This window comes from Protopterus annectens, chromosome 5.part1, assembly GCF_019279795.1.
Source record: "Protopterus annectens isolate FY-2018-M chromosome 5.part1, PAN1.0, whole genome shotgun sequence".
NCBI lineage: Eukaryota > Metazoa > Chordata > Ceratodontiformes > Protopteridae > Protopterus > Protopterus annectens.
Window position 1 is genome coordinate 484,007,417 of NC_056736.1, and position 18,733 is coordinate 484,026,149.

The window sequence follows — 18,733 nt, forward strand, 5'->3', positions numbered from 1 at the left end:
CCTGCCCCCAATTCCCACCCCAGTGGTCCTACTTTTATACCTCAGATTGACACACCCCTACCCAATCAGGTATAATCCTCTTTACCAACCCTCCCTCTTATCTCATACCACACCCAACTTTCTCAGAACCCTCCTCCACACTACCTCTTAAAGTCTTTTTCACTACTTTCCTTTCTTCTTCCTTCTATTTTCCTTTATCTCTATTGGTTTCCCTAACCTACACTATGTGGACATTATCTCTCCCAATATACTTTCAAATAACAATCTGTTTAACACTCTTACCTCCTCTTGTGATTACTCATCTCCTAACCTCCTATGAACACCCACTCCCCTCTACTCTTGTGCTTCCTCTAAGCATACCTCTACACCTAACTCACCTTCTACACTAACCACATTAAATCTTCCTACCATACCTAACTACATATCTACCAAACACCACAAACTTGCTTACCCTAAGCTAAGTAAACAAAGAAATAAAAAATATATTGAAATCCTACATAAACAGTCCCAGCTCCAATATTTCTTATTGTTTCAATCACTATTAGATGGGGACATTCACCCTAACCCTGGCCCAAATAGCACAAACACTAATAGTTATATTAAACAAGACAAAGATTCTCCTATATCATCAAACACTTATACCAACTCTCTCACCATAGCTCATCTTAATATACGTAGCATTTGTAACAAGATCTCTCAACTCCATGCCCTTTTAGATGTTCACCATTTTGATATCTTATGTTTATCAGAAACTTGGCTAAAACCTACCATTAAGGATAATGAAATTACCCTCCCGGTATAATATCTTTAGACTGGACCGTAAAACCAAAAGGAGGTGGCGTAGCAATTCTGTACAAAGCACAACTACAAATTAGTATTATAAATCTTAACCTTACTCAGGACAATAATGCAGAAGTAATCAGCTCAAAACTTCAAATCAACCCTAATAAAGCTATTAACATAATTTGTGTATATCTCCCCCCAGGAAATAACACTAACACTCTAGAATGCATCCTGAGCTTGCTGTCAAACAACCTCCCACAAGAAACAGTAGTTCTAGGTGACTTTAACATTGATTGGAATTCATTTAATAGTATAAACCCTACATCCCACATAAACCTATATGGCTTCTCTCAACTCATTAACTGTCCAACCAGAACTGATAAATCCAACAACCATGAATCTATTCTAGACTGGATTCTGATTAATACTCCCAACAAACCTACCAGTCCGGTACCCTTCCAGATGATCTAAGTGACCATTCTTTAACTTATGTCATTAGACACAAAATCAACCTAACCTTACCTGCCACACTTAGAACACTAAGAACAAAAAGACTTTTAACTCAGAACATTTTCTAGCTCATCTAACATATTGTAATTGGTCCTCATTGAAATATCTTCCCTTAATGAAGCAGTAGATTACTTTAACTCTACATTCTTATCAATTCTAGACCAACATGCCCCAACTCGCACCATCAGAACCAAATCAAAAGTAGCACCCTGGCTAACTAATAATACTAGGCATAAAATCATTATTAGAAATAAATCATGGTCAAAATGGCGCACCACTAAAATCAAACTGATCGTCAAAATTTAGAGAGCTTAGAAACAGCACTAAAAAGCTATCCTGACCGACAAAAAAAACTATTACCTTCAGCTGCAGAACATCACGAATAAGGAACCTAAAAAATTCTGGGCCAGTATTAATAATCTTCTGTCTCCAGGTCACCCATTACACCTAATCCCCAGGACTCTAACCCAGAAAACCCTAAAAACAGCAAATGACTTTAACTCATTCTTCACAAACACTATCCAAACACTAGCTAGTCATCTATCTCCTGATACCTCAAATCTTCCTCCATCCACATTAAATCCACCTCCTACACTCCAATTACAACCAGTCTCTACCTCCTTTATCACATCATTGCTCCTAAAGTTAAAACCCACCACTCTCTGCAGACAAACTGCCTGCAGAATTCTTACAGATAGGTGACAAAGCCTTAGCCTAGCCTATTTCCATCCTGATCAATATATCTATAAAGCAAGCACTCTTCCTTTCTATCTGTAAAATATCTCATATCATCCCACTACATAAAGGAGGAAACTCTAATGATTTCTCTAACTTCGTCCAATAGCTCTCCTCTCACCAATCGCAAAAATCATGGAAAAATGTATTCACAAACAAATACTAAATCACCTTCTCAACAACAACTTACTTTCTAACTGTCAGCATGGTTTCAGACCCTCACACAGTACCACTACTGCTTTACTCTCCTTCACTAACTCCATTAACACTAACCGTAACAATAACTATCTATCTTCCTCTGTCTTCATCGACCTATCCAAAGCTTTTGATATGGTGAATCATAAACTTTTACTACATATCCTACAATCACTGGCTCTTGATCATCTTGCCTTGTCCTGGTTTGCATCTTACCTAGAAAATCGTCAGCAGGCAGTACTTTGGAAAAACTCACTTTCTAATCTTCTACCTATCTCCTTAGGTGTACCTCAAGGCTCTATCCTAGGCCCTTTGCTATTTTCTATCTTTATTAATGACCTTCAATCTGCTATCCCATATACTACCTGTATACAATATGCAGACGACTCAACTATAATCTGCTCTGCTAACTCTCATACAGAACTCCAGTCACTTACTCAAAAGCTTTCAGTGCTTTAGAACAATGGTTCTCTTACCGCTGTCTACTCCTCAACCCCAAGAAAACAAAACTATTACTTTTTTCACCTACTAAATCTACTCCACCTTACTTTACTCTTACATCCACTGACGGAACACTCATCTCTCCTGAATTGACCACAAAACTATTAGGGATAACTATTGATAATAACCTCAACTTTGACTCTCACATCAACAACACCATAAAATTAGTTAATAAAAAAATAGGATCCCTTTACAGAATCAAACCTTTCCTAACACCCACAGCTAGGTCCACCATTGCTAGATCTCACCTAATCTCCACTCTTCTCTATGCTTCCCATTTACACTAATCTTTCCAAAAACAACATGAAGAAACTAGAAACATCCTATCACAACATAGCTTGATTCGCTATTGGATCTCCTTTTAGAACTCATCACTGCTTGAACCTAAAAGAACTAGGCTGGATTGAACTTCCTAACCAACTTGTACTTCAACAGATCTTAATTGCTTATAAGATTCTATATCAGCCAACCAACACACCAACACTTACTAGCCTTATTTCTCCATACAACAACCTGCAACAACTACGTTCCTCAAATAAACTTCTGATTAATATTACCAAACCTAATAATAATGCAGGCCAGTTTATTCTCCAACTCTGTTGGAAAAACATGGAATAAACTACCCTCTGATATCACTTCTTTAACCTCTTTCCAACTTTTCAAATTTCAACTAAAGATTTATCTCAATAAACACTGGCTTTGCTCCTGCACTAATCCTGACTAATGCCAACTCTTCTCTTCCATTACCCTTGTTAAAAACTTTATTTTTATATTATCTGGTTAACCTGCTATGTTGTCATGTGAACTTTTATGCCAATGTATTTTTTTATCTGATTATATTATTGTTTTTATTTCCTATCTTTCTTATGTAACCATTTATGCCTTTTTGTAAAAGTGTACAACTGATGGAGCTTTTCTCCCCGGGCCTCTACTGAAAACGGACATATATCCAGTTGGACTAGCCCGGTCAACAAATGTAAAATAAAAATAAATAAATGTCGCCACAGTAGTCAAGAAATCCTTCTATGTGGCACATCTCATTACAAAAGGTTTCTCCTCTAGAAAAAAGGAAGAAAAAAAGGAGGTCATTGTTCCTCTCTACTCATCCCTCATTAGACCCATTATAGAGTACAATGCCCCGCTTGGCATGTATCTCACAAGACACCTATAACAATTGGAAAGGCCACAGAAATGCCTCACTAAGAGGATTACTGGCCTCAAACAGATATCATACACAGACCGTCTCAAAAAATTCCAGCTCCCATATCACCTATTAGAGGCGATCTCTGCTTAACATACAAAGCTATGTCAAACCCAGAGCTGTTGGACATGCTACACTTAAAGAAATCCCAGTCTTTCTGTATCACATATGCCAGGGACCTAAACCTTGTCACCACAATAAACAGAACATGTTAGAGGGATAGATTCCTCTCTCAGAGACTTCCCATACTCCAGAACAAACTATTCATTCATATCAAGCAAAGCTCCTCATTAGCCCTCTTTAAGAAAAATCATAACGACTGGATGGGAAATAGAAAATTCACCCCAAGGATCACTTCTGCGGCACTGCTTAACAGGGGTACAGGAAAATTATTTTCTTGGGTGGCAAAAGCCAGGGAACCTTTTTGTCTAGGCTTATATAGGCCCCAGGGCTGATAGCCTAGTACCTACCTATGAACCTATGCAGCATTGCATACTCTCAGTGCTTGTCTGTAGATGAGATCTTGGCTGTGGATCCTTCTGTGTGGTGTTTGCATGCCCTGCAGGTGTTCTGGTTTCCAATGAATACCTCAAAGATGAACTATCATCTTCCAATTTGCTGTTTGGTGAATGTGTGTATGTGCATGTATGTATGTGCCTATCTGACTGCATGCATCTTGTGACAGGCTTGGCTTGTTAGGAGCAATGTGCTTACCTTGTATTTTATTTATTTATGTTATGTTGTCTGAGCAAATCTTTCTGGAATTATGGCCAGTTTTCAGAATAGACACAATAAAAATTATATTTACAGTAACTAAGTAAAATTTGGCAGTGAGAAAATCCCCTTGTTTTTACCATTTGTTGGACAAGAATTATAATCTCTGTGTTGGGGTAGTTACTCTGTATTTAAGAGTAACGTCATTTTATTTGTTTTACTTTTTATCACAGTAACAATAAAAAAAATCATCATTGTTGACAATAACTAGATATATTTTGTAGTCTGGATAGAATTTAGGGGTAATTCAATAAAGCCTACATGGAGTGATTTATTGTGTAGGCATAATGGCATGGAGCTTACATGAATGTAAGCAGCTGCGCGATCCAGTAAACAGAGCAGAGGGGCATGCACGAGTGTGCAAACATGGAAGTGTCCATGGCATACAAATCACCTCATAAGCTGGTTAACTGAATGCAAATGAGGGTGCTGGAGCAATCCAGCAAGCAGATAGGCAGTCTTGCAGACCTCATGTTGGTGCCCGAAGTGTATGTGGAAAATTTCTGTGTATAAGAAAATAGAAATTGAACAGTGGCTGTAAAAGCTGATTTAGAAGGTCAGAAATTGCATAGTAGGCACAGATATGTGCAAAACTATGCCCTGTCTGTCCAAAAAGTAATGCAAAATAATTTAATATTTTTTTTTAATACTGATATCATGTTTGCACATCTCGCAGAATGTGCGAACATGCTGTTATGCAAAAAAAGTATATATATATATATATATATATATATATATATATATATATATATATATATATACATATATATATTGAAAAGTGTAAAAATGGAAAATAATACATGTGAGAATAATGCATTATAGGGTCTCACATGGAGTAAGTACAATGGTATATTTCTGTGGTTGCTAAGGAGGCAGGCCCTGGAATAATGTAGTATCTAAGTTGCATGCACTGATTTGTATGCAAATGAGCTGGGGTTACTGAATATCAAAAATGGGTTACCTTGCCCGCAGATAAAATTCCGTGTAGCCCAGAACCATATTGGTGCCACAGGAGAGCTAGCTGACATCAAAAGAGGGTGTGTTACTACTGTTTAAGCAGATTGGATTTAAGTGGAACCCATTTGTGAGACATGCCACTCAGCTAAGCAGGGGGTGTCCAGTGCTGCTAAGCTTTGTTTAGCGTAGGGGCACTTATTTTAGCTGGTTTGAGTGTGTTTGCTCACTGTGCCACTGTGCTTAGCAGAGAAAGCTGTTAAAAATGAAAAAAAAAGGAAATAGTCTGTGAAAGCTAATCATGTATAAATTACTAATAACCCCTGTTCCACTTACACTGGGCTATTCAAACCCCTCAGTGATGTACCTGGCAGGTGGAATGCATTATAATTAGTCAATCATACAGGCTGTATCTGCAGCAGACCACTATAAATTATGCATACACCCTACAATTTGATTTTCCCCCATAGTCTGCACCATTGGAGTACCGACTTGTGAGGGGTATAAATAGGTACTCCACTGGTAGGACAGTTGATACAATAACAGCATAAAGCAGGTTCCCTCTTCAGGCCACACGTGCTGTGTAATACCAGGCCACTTTGCTTAGCCCACAAGTACTGTGGCTGCAGCCATATGTACACCAGATGTAACAGATGGAGCATGCCATAAGTACTGTGAGCTATAGTATACAATAGTAGGTAGGTATGGCTTCTAACCTCAAATCAGCCATGTTGTGTGTGTAGATGTTTCCTTTATAGCAGTATAGATATGCCCATCTGGCTTATGTCTGTGCAATGGTCAGTCATTTTATGGCCCTGTGACTAGCGTTCTCCTAAACATTAGCTTCCCTGTCAACACCTGCTGATGTCATCCACCTTAACTGCACTGACTGACAATCTCAGAACAGATAAGCTCTGTGGTGCATGCAATAAATAGGTAGGGGTTCTAATCTCACAACCAGCAACTGTGTGTGTAAATATATCCCCACACAGCAGTGTGCACATGCCTATCTCTGCGTAATGGTTATAATACATTATATGCAATAAGTACTTAGTGCTGCATTGTATGTTAATAGATAGGTAGGGGTTCTAATCTCAATAAAGGCAACTCTGTGTGTGTATACAAACATATTCCTATGCAGCAATACACATATGGTCATATGGGTGTCCAACTCTCAAGCACTTTGCTGCCCTGTCACTAGCTAGAGACCCTAAATAGCCCACATCAACCAAGGCATAAATGCTATCTGCCACCACCTACATTTGTATGTACAGAATACCAATGTGACATGTATCAAGGGTAGCAGGCCTTGTCACAGGGTATTCAGGCATGATTACCCTGACTGCCCCCATTGTCCCTGACAAAATGTTCTGCAGATATGCACCTAGGTTACCACACATGTATACAGCCTTGCTGATGTCAGTAAAGAAACCAAACATGTAAAGAGACACTGCCTGGCTTTACTATCAAAGAAACAAAGAAACACAAAGCCTAATTAGGTAGCAAGAACTGTGCAACCATGCAAAAAAATGCATTAGGCCAGGCACAAAAATCCTACTACATGACATTACAAACTAAATACCAACACACCCTCCCAAAATTTTGGAAAAATGTAAACCAGATACTAAAACCTACCCAAAAGGCTATCCCCAAACCAAACCACCCCTGATACTAAATTTCCCATCGAAACACAATTCAGCTCCCACTTTATGAACTCAATTCTTTCCTTAGTATCAAAGGACAGTTCCAACCTCACTATCCCCCCAACACAAATAATAATAATAATACAAGCTTTACCCTCAAAACAGTTTCCACCACCTCAATCAAAAGCATGCTTTCCAAACTAAAAACCTCATCAACAGCAGCCGACCTACTCCTCAGCTATTTCTTAAAACTTACAGCAGATGCTATTGCTATCACAATCTCCACTCTCATAAAAATATCAGTTGTTGAAAACTATGTTCCCAAACTCTGGAAAATATCCTGTTACACCCATACATAAAGGTGGGACCTCTACTGAACTTAATACCTATAGACCCATTGCTATTCTCTCCCCTGGCCAAAATCCTAGAAAAATGCATCCATACCCAGGTGCTAATATACCTCCTAGACAACAACATCCTGTCACCTACTCAACACGGTTTCAGACCTGCCCATAGTACCACTACAGCCCTCCTCTGGTTCGCAGACACAATAAACCATCTCAAAAACAAAGGCCTGCAGGTGTCAACTCTTTTTTTGGATATGTCCAAAGCATTTCACACAGTCTCACACCAAATCCTGCTACACAAACTAAACCAATATCACCTATCACATTCCACTCTTAGCTGCTTCCAAAGCTACTTATCTGACAGGTACCAGACTGTGAAATGGGAAACTTCTCTCTTTACTCAGCTGCCCATAACTATAGGAGTCCCACAGGGTTCTATCATAGGACTACTATTGTTCACAATCTTCACAAATAACCTCCATACCTCCACACAGCATGCGTCTATCATTCAGTATGCAGACGATACTTACTTAATCTGTGTTGCACAAAATATTCCCACCCTTCTGCAAACAACTCAGGTAGCATTCTCTGACATTGAAAACTACGTTACCAAGCCCAACTTATCCTTAATCCAAAGAAAACTCAGCTTATGATTATAACCAGTTCTAACAAAAACACTGATAATAGTCATTTCACTATCTACTCCACAAATGCTACACCAATCACTCCAGTGGCACAAGCTAAGCTATTGGGAATAACCATAGACTCCCACCTAAAATTTGACAGTCATCTCAACTTAACTATTAAAAAAGTAAATGCCTAACTGGGATCACTCTACTGTATCAAACCGTTTCTTACCAACAACACAAGATCAGCCATTGCTCGCTCCCAGCTTCTATCCACCCTACTCTATGCATCTCCAATTCTGACTAATCTCAACAAAACTGAACTTAGTAAAATGGAAGCCTACTATAACAGAATTGCCCACTTTGCTACAAATTGCTCATATAGAACTCATCACTGTACTGCTTTGAGCCAGCTCCACTGGCTTGAACTGCCCAACCTCCTCTGTCACTGTATTACCTTCCCAATAAGTGTCCTGCCCTCAAAAACCTAGTACATCACTCAGCCATAAGGTCTCTTAGATCATCAAGCAAACTACTACTAGAAGTCACCAACAGCTATGATTGCTTTGGAGACACACTATATAGTAGTTGAGTGGCTACAAAATGGAAATCTCTCCCCACTAGCCTACAAAACACATCGTCCATAGCCTCCTTTAAAAACCTCATTAGGCAACATCTCAAGCAAAGTTGGCAGTGCAATGACTGCTCCCCAGGCTAGTGAAAGTGGATAAGGTACACATACTAAGCCTAGAGTACTTGACAACAGCTTTCACTCTTACTCACAAACACTGGCTAATGTACAATGTATGTAAGGTACCTATGTACTATGTATGTATTCTACCTATGTTCTAAATGTCAGCTGTACACCACACATCTATTAATTACCTTTATTTTTAAATTAATGTTTTTCTTGTTTCTTCTCTTCACTGTAACATTTGATATGTAACATACCACTGTAAAAACATGTCTATTGTAATTTGTGTGTATACTGATCATGTCTAAATATCTAAATGTATCTGTAATTATTTTTCTGTGAGGAGATTTTCTCCTAGGGTATCTGCTGAAAAAGGACCTTTTCGGCTCAGTCAGACACCCCCGATTAACAAATGTAAAATAAAAAATATGTCTGCTGTACTGTCAAGCCACCCTGTGCCTCTGTATTGCTGCCAAATCTCCATAGCATAGCCACTCAGACCCCTGGAACAGAAACACACACAGTTCTGTGAGACACCTGCCATTCTGCAACACTACTTTTCAATCTAACAGCATGCAACAAAGGTACACAAAGTTTGATGTATACTCATGACACATGCCAGCATACAGCACCTGTCATGGCATAACGCTACCACACTACTAAACTACACGTAATGTAAGATAGTTACCTAGTGCATCAGCCACATATTTGCATGTCCCTGCATTGATGGTATGGATGGCAGAGATGTGGCACAGGTATCATCATGTGCACAGGCTGTGGTGTTGGGGTGCCAGAGGCCTATGCTGTGTCAAACAGTTGGCAGCATGTGTGTGAGTCAGGAAAGGGTGCTGGCTAGCTGGGACATGGAGAGGTGTTATGTGTGTATCTGTTGATGACCTGCATGTGACAGTGATGTTTGTGTGTGTGCATGTACACAGTCAAGCCCAGTGCTAGCCCTACACATACGTATGTTGGACAGCTGTGGACTGTACATGGCAGAGTGGACAGTTCACCATCTCCGGCTAGTAGCTGATGGTGACTGGTGTCTGCTCACCACCCAGAACTATGTGCCCATGGTCTGCCATGTTGTGGTGTGGACAGCACACTCCCTTCTGTAGTGCTGAAGGTACTGCCATGAGCGTGAGTGTGCAAGGCCACATCGACTTTCAGCAAATGGTGTTGCTGACCTACATCAATGTGTCCAATGCCCAACTCCAATCAGATGTTCCAACACAGACAATGTGCAGTCAACAAATGACAATGTCTCAGCCCACCATCTGTCCACTACATCAGTGAAATGATTCATGGCATCACCAATGTGGTGGAGGTAGTCACACATGTCAGACTGTGTTGCATCCATAATCCAAAGCATTTGTCTGGTGTTGCAGTCAAAGTGTGTCTGTGACTCCATGATGGGCAAACACATGCATTGAGTGAACCTTGATGGGACATCTGTGACAGGTGGTGGATGGGCAGCAGTCCTCTTTCGAGCACCCCTCTCAATCTGCCTGTGTTGGACCTCACCAGCTGTCTGGCTATGGCCAGTGTCTACACTCACTATTGCCACAGTTGCCACACACTCCTGTTCAATGTCACCAGACTCTGACTGTCCAATATCTGTGGCCTCAGGGGACTGGGTATGTGTGGACATACTGACGGTGTGTGGCAACAATGGGGAAGGAGGTGGATGTGAGCCTATGGGACAGATTCAGCCACCAACATCACCTGTGGCTCAGTGTGGCCACCATTATCATCAGTCTGATGAGACACTCACCTCACTCTGTGAGAGGGAACACTCCATCCCCCACGTTCAGCTGTGCTGAGGAAGACAAAATAAGTACATTACTACCTGCAATATTATGTATGGTAATACACACACACACACACACACACACACACACACACACACACACACACACACACACACACACACACAGGCAAGGAGCCACAACTGCATTACACATACCACATCTTATTTCTGCTCCCATGCACAACACACAAACAGACTACAACATGCACAGACAACACAGGCCCTTTATAACATGCACTGCAGCTATGTTCAGTTAATGTTGCCAGTTCTATACACCTTTGAGAGAAGCAATATGTCAGTGCATCTGATAGACCTATACCTAGAACACAGTGCACCCATCTTGAGCATACTATGCCTGTTATAGTATCACTACCTCAGGTATGTACCATCTCTATATTGTGTGTGAACAGGCATCAGTGAGTGATTGCTGCCTGTATAGCAGACTGCATAGACCTCCTCAATAATAAGGGCTGATGTGTTACTGCTCCTGCAAATACACAACTGTGATTACCCATTCAAGACACTTCAGTTAACCCCTCTAAAATGGAACATACAAGTATTGTACTCTGGCTAAGCATAACAGTTGTGACTAGAGCAAAATGGCAGCCCTTAACATTCTTAGGGTATATATGATACATAAGACAACAGTATCACACTTAGCAGGTACAGGACCTTGGATTCTGGCTACACCTGATGCACCTATGGAAATGTGAGGGAGAGGTGTTGTCATCAGTATCAAATGTGGCATTGTTACAGGGTAATATATGCGTATATCAACATGTACAGTAGCTAATGTGGTACTGTCTACATTGCTGTCATTCTGAGTATGTGTGCACAACTGTGCATTAAAACCATACCCCCAATGCAGAATAGACCGGAATGCCATGTACTGGTATGCAGAGGCTGCCACAATGACTGATACAGTATAACAGTGATGAACATGGGAAGCTTACCTAGATGCTCCTCTGATGTGGATGCTGTGGCACCCACCTCCATGATGTATGGGGAGATGGATAGTTAGGAACCGGTGTTTGATCACAGGTTTGCCAGGAAGTCCTCTGTGGCTGAGAGTGGTTATTCTGCTGCTGGTCCTCTACCGGTGGCAGCACAGTCCCTGGCCAAAGCTGTACCCCTTTGCCATGCAGCATTGACCATCTCTGTTGCCTGGTGTTGGACCTAATTGTAGGTTCTGCTCTGTAGCCCTGTTTGGTTGAATGCTGAGGCAATGTCAGCCCACAGTGCTGCACATTGCTCATGATGATGGCGACTCCTGGACAACAGAATCTTATGATGCAGTCTGAGGCCATCCAGGATAACATTGTTTTCAGCATCTGGGTGCCTCCTTCGATACATGCTTCCTGAAAGAGAACAAGAGGGGAACACATCACAAGACCAGATACATGGATATCCACTATGTACAGACCCTAAACAACCAAAATGGCCTGCACTATCCACCGCTACCTCCTACATCATATCCCACAGTCTATCAACGCACTATGTATGTGGCTATCACCAACATAGCAGCAATACTGTTTATGTCCCTGTGTGCTATGACAGAGTGTGCTGTATATGTCTCCACACCCATCAATGCCGTCTACTGTGGTGTGTCATCTATGGGCAAAGTCCCACTACAATGTCTTACAGCCACTGTCAGACAAATAGGTGTTTGTTATTACAAGAATATGGGGACAGTGCAGCAACACCAGTATGTCACAATGACAGACAGCAATGCAAACCTGCTGTAGTATATCTTCCTTTTAGGCATCATACCTCTCCAGTACACAGATGTTTGCAGAATGTGTACATGTGTCTGATATATGTGGCCCTTTTGGCACATATGTGGATGTCTGGCAAATGGGTGGCCGATAAGTGATGGTCATTGTCAGAATCTAGAGACTCTCCCTGTCACACTCCAGACCCCTCAGAACACACTTATGCTACAGTAATATATGTTTGTCTAGTCATACTCTTACTTTATATGACCAATATGTACACTCTGTCTCTGAGGTTGGGCCTGCGTCCCCCCACTTATAATTGCTATGACCTGAATTCCTACTGTAGGAGGTTGCCAGGTATGTTAGCCATAGCTCTCAAGTGATGAGATACAAATGTTGACAAAACAGTGACCTAGCCAGAGTACATCAGGGACAGTCAGAGACACCTTTACAATGTCTGAACTATTCCTGTGTGACATTCAGAGACTGACAGGAGCTGAATGACAGTACACCCTATGGTATTACAGCTGTGTGCACACTTAGTTAATGTCCATATGTCTAACTCATAATTCACAAGCTTTCGTACAGGAGCCGGCCATTGTAGGAAAGAGGGAAAGGGCCACAGCTGTGAATTCAGTCACAGCAGGCACAACTGTGAGGCATGCCTGCAGCTGTTGGATAGCAGAGTATCACCATCGTCATTCCCATAGATGTCCTACAGGCCTACCATTGTAATTCCTATTCTCCATTACTTCATCCTCCCATTATATGGAGATTTGTATTACATACCTGGTAGAGTGATATAATCCTTTTGTGAATAAATCTTCAAGAAAAAATCTTGCTGAATCACTGTCTGCCTTGGTAAAGCAACTTACAGACCTGTTTCTCATAGGCAGTTGATTTCCTTTTGTAGGTAATGCTTATTAACAAGTAATAGTCTGTGCAACAATCTGTGACTCAGACTTGCTAATTGCATCTAAAGCAGCTGGGTTGCACTTTCATTGGCCAATGACATGGCACCACAGTGTAATATTTAAGGTCTTCATTTTGGCTTTGGCCACTTTATTTCTCTTTGAAATGGACATTAGTAAGGTGTGGAGAGTACAGCATCACAGAGAGTAGGTACAAATACTGTCCACTGTTGAAATTTATGAGGTATGTCCACAGTTTTGAATGCTATGTTTGGCCATTGCCAAAGGACATTGTGATTAACTGGCAGTTCAGTGTTAAATATTGTGGGTTTAGGTCAGTAAGTGGGAAGAGACATATGAGTGTAAAACGTAATACCCATGAGAATATGCATATTGCTGCAGTAGCTGCTACTCTATCAGCTCACTATATTTGTAGGTGCAAACTGTGAAACATGTCCCTGTCTCTGGACCTTTGAACCCCCCCCCCCCTTTATGTATGGGGTTTTGTCTGGATCCCTTGTTATAGGTGGTTATGATGTATGGTAGGTCTGTAGCAGGTAGCTTAACATATAGCTGCATATGTTGCAAGCAGTAGCCGCTGCTGCAGCCTAGGACACATGGAGGGAGTGTGAACACTTTGGAGGACATGAAACTGTATGTATAACTGAGCCAGCAGTGTCAGCTCTGTCATTACAACAGAGCCAGGGTGAGGACACCCTTTACAGTCCACTCGAGGCATGTGCTTAAAGTACATCTGTTATGTAACAGTGCCAGTCACAAAGTAGTTGGCGACATGTAGGCTATACAAATATGTGCAATGTTGCCCTACCTATATGCCTTTGACATGAAAACATGGGTAGCAGTTAATTCAGTAGCATCAACCTGTTTGGGTTAAAATTGCATGACTCAGTCATTATTTGCTGTATTCCCAAGAATGTAATTGAAGTGCAGTACACTGTATTTGAACCTAGGACTGTGGGTGGCAAGATTTACTGCATGCAAGACATTTAACAGACTTTGCTGCTTAGTCTGTGCTGCACCATGTGTATTTGGCACACATTTTTTGCATCCATTAGTATGTGCATGGCTGTCAAAGACTGTTGTTGTGCAGCAGGGTCCCAGTTATAGACATGTGCACTTTGCCAATGGTGCCTTAGCAGGTGTTTTTAAAGAAGTTGCTGATGAAAGGGGATGGTTACCTGCTATCATACCTTTCAACTTGTTAGAGCAAGAACTGTGGCTTGTGGACAAAGCCATACATACAAGTGGGACACAGGCCCAAAAACTAGGGACAATCTTGACATATTGCTCTTACAAATGTAGAATGTTGATAGAATAACAGGATTTGCAGTAGTGTGTGTTTTCTGAAGAGTATAATGTGTGACAGTCAAATTTCTGTCATGATTTTCAAACCTCAATCTTTGATGATTTGCTGCTTCTTTACCGGACACTTATGTTTTTGTGAAAAGTGGCCCAAAACTAGGAGGCCCAACTATGGACATTATCCAACAGTCTGTACAGTTGACAGCTATACTTGCTATCCCAGGCCTCACGTACATCCATTATTATTTATTTGACTGTGTACTGGTGTACTACCTGTATGGCAGTCTGAAGTACATTGCCATTTTTCCCATTATATGTACTTTTGCAATGTGTCAGTGGAAATCAGTATATGTTGCTGGAAACACCTGTTTTAATTCAGAGCTGAGTGGGCTAATGTATTGAGCTGTAGTTGACAAGGCCCTGGGTTTGAGACGTGGAAAGGGAGATTTTTTTGCAGATGTGCCTAACACTCTGAGAAAAACATAAAATGATTAAGGCACTTTTAAGCAGTTTTAAGCAGGTTTGTCAGGGGCGGTCCATGCTATTGGACTGCCATACTGCATCCCCCTCAACTGTACAATAAAAGAAATAAGAAATAAAAATAAAAAGAAATGAAAAGAAAAAAAAAGTTTAAAATTCGTGGAATTCACGCATGCGCACTAGTCCGGACTGCTGCTGAGAGTCTGGAGCATGTGCAGATTGTCTCAGCAGCAGTCCTGATTGGGAAACATGAGGAATGGAGCTCCCAGAAGTCTATGCAGTTTTAAACTGCATAGTCTGTCCTGGAACTCGCTAGGAAAACAAGTCGGCGTCGGACTGCAACATCAGCAGTCTGGAATTTGCTGCAGTCTCGTCGGGGAAAGATCTTGTGGGTCTTTTTGCGGGCAGGGGTCAAGATCTTGCGGGTCTGGTCTGGATTTGCGCGGGGTTTGGATTTATGTATGGTGCTTTCACTTGCAGGGATCAGGGTGGTTTGGATTTATTTATGGTGGTTTCACTCACTGGATTGGATTTATGGTGGAGAAGGACAAGATCTACTACAGGTGGTTTGGATGTGTGTGTGTGTGTGTGTGTGTGTGTGTGTGTGTGTGTGTGTGAAAATGCCCCAGGTGCAATATACTGGTGGATAGACTCATGGTGGTGTGGTAGGGAATACCTCAGGCTTGAATCCTGTACCTTCTATGCAGGTGTTAAATACCTGAATTCCCTACCCACCACCATCTGTAAAGTAATTTCAGATTTTGGCCTCATATTTGATCTGATCTGTTCCTCATAACATATGTGGTTTGTAAATGCTGCAATGCTTGATATTTGATTGTGCAGTGGTAGCATTGTTGCTTCATAGCTGCAGATTCTCAGGTTTGATTCTTGGCTGGGGTTCCTTCTTTGCGGGGTCTGTATCTTCTCCCTGTGCTTGTGTGGGTTTGCGTTTGTGTCCTCCCATGTTACAAAGACATGTCTGCGTTATTTCTTCCTGGGCTTCTGCTGAAAATTGTTTTTTTGTTCCAAGTCAGACTGTCCTGATTAACAAATGTCAAATAAAATTAACAGGCATTTGAATTTCAGACTTCAGATTTCTGAATGTTTGAATTCCTTACATATTTGATGGTGCAGTGGCAGTATTGCTGCCTCACAGCTATAGGTTTTCTGGTTTGATTCTTGGCTGGGGTGCCTTCTGTGTGGAGTCTGCATCTTATCTCTGTGTTTGTGTGTATTTGCTCTGGTGTCCTGCCATATTACAAAGACATGTGTCTACAGTATTTCTCCCTGGGCCTCTGCTGAAAATTGTTTTGTTCCGTTAGAAGTAAAATTGACATGCATTTGAATTTTAGACTTAATATTCTTCAGAAAATACATAGCAAAACAACTTTTTATTCTAGCAATAAATATATAGTAACACAACCTTTATAGCAATTTTCTAAGTTTATAAGATGACTATTTGAAATTTGTCCTTATTTTTGGGACTGTATTACCCTGTTATTGGCTTTGTCCAGGTTTTTTTCTGCTAAGGTTGACAGCTATGGCCAGAACTGAATTCACTGAATATGTTTGAGGGCTGTATTCCCTCATTACTGGGTTTGTCCAGGTGTTTTATGCTAAGAGGTTGACAGCTATGGTGAGAACTGATTTCATTAAATGATAGCCATTTAAGTTTCAGTCTTCCTCTCTTTCACAAAGCAGCTGATTTAGCATAGTGGTATGTTGCTCTGACTGTTTTGCACAGGGACCTTGGCAGTAAAATGTATGGTGGTAACACAGCATTTTTCTTTCACAAAGCAGGTGATTTGGCGTAGTGGTATGTTGTTCTGACTCTTTGCACAGGGACCTTGGCAGTAAAATGTATGGTGGTAACATAGCATTTTATTCTAGCAGCTTTCCAAGATTATACAAGCAATGTTTAATGTATCCCTGGTTTTTGCCCTTTTGTCCCACCCCAATAAATTTGGCTTTTTACAGATTTCTTGTGCTGCGAAGTTGAGATGCAGTTGAGTATTGAGTAGATTCTACAAGGAGCTGAGAGCTGTATGGGAAGAGAAGTTTAGTGCTGATTATGCTAAGTCCACTTGCATTGCTAATAGCACAACAGGTTGTGTACTTGCTTTTGATGCAGAAGGTTGCTGGTTCTACTCCCATAAGGGGTGAATGCTGCCGTACTGAAAGTTAAGATACTAATTATGAGCCTGTTATCAGTTTGCCATCCATTTCCTATTGCAATATTACTAGCTTATTTTTAATGTAATTTAGGCAGTTTATTCCTCATGGCTATCAGACACTTTATTTTTTGATGAAACCATGAAATATAAAGGTGATTGCTAGCAACAACCTCTTCATTATAGATTTATTTAACGTGGAATTATTTAGATGACTTTTTTACTACTTCAGAGATTGTGCATATTTACTGATAATGGTGGACTGTAGAATTGTGCATATTTACTGATAATAGTGGACTGTAGAAGTTTGAGTAGACTTTTATGATGGAAATGTTCTGAGTTGGGCAGTTTTGTCATTGGTGCATGTGTTTTGTTTCATTGTTTACTGGAAAAATATTCAAAGCAATAGGAAGATGTATCAAAGAGCACATGTATGTTTCATATGCAAGGGGCCTATGATTTGAAAACAGCCCAGAATTAATCTTTATCTGCCATGGGTAAAATGTATTTTCTTTGAATGTGGGTTTCAATGTTGTTTCAATGAATGTGAGTTTCAAGGGCAGAGAAGTTTTAATGCCAAGTTTGTTTAGCAGATGTCTTAGTGTTTGTGCTGTAAAATGCAAAATAAAACTTTCAAATGAAGTTCAAATAATCACAGAAGTAAATCAGTATGCACATTAGTGTTCATGGTAAATGGAGTGAAATAGCCAAGTAATGGATCATTGGAATGGCTGCAGAGGTAGGCTCCATTCGACCATGGTTTTGTGAGGGGGAAGGGTGGCAAACTTAGGCAGCCCCAGCTGAACTATACCTCCCAACTGTCCAGATTTTCAAAGAATGAATAGATTTTTTGCTTCTTATTTTTGGTTTGTTCCTCATAAAATTTGTGGTTTTCTGGCAAATCATTTAGGAAATAAGTCAGTAAATAATGACACACTGAGTTTCAGACTTCATAACCTTCATAAAAATGCATGCTAAAGTAAGACCTGTTCTATCAACTGTCTCAGTTTATACAAGAGCAATTTTAGTACTGTGTATATGTTCCCCCAATATATTTGGCCTTGTCCAGATTTATTGCATTAACAGGTTGAGAGGTACATGCAAATAAATTGCTTTATGGTATTAGGCATAGCCAAACCTCTCAACTGTCCCTGATTTTGGCTCAAAATGTTGCTCTTCCCCTAATGATCCATCCAAAAATAGCAATTTTGGAAGAAAACGTGGAGGGTTTATAATTAAGAAATAACTAATAATCAGATTACTTTTATTTCAGAAATGCATGTAGATTCTTTTATTTTGCCAGCTGCTCAAGTTAGCAGTACTAATATTAAAGTGGCCCTTCTTTGACAGGTTACCAGCT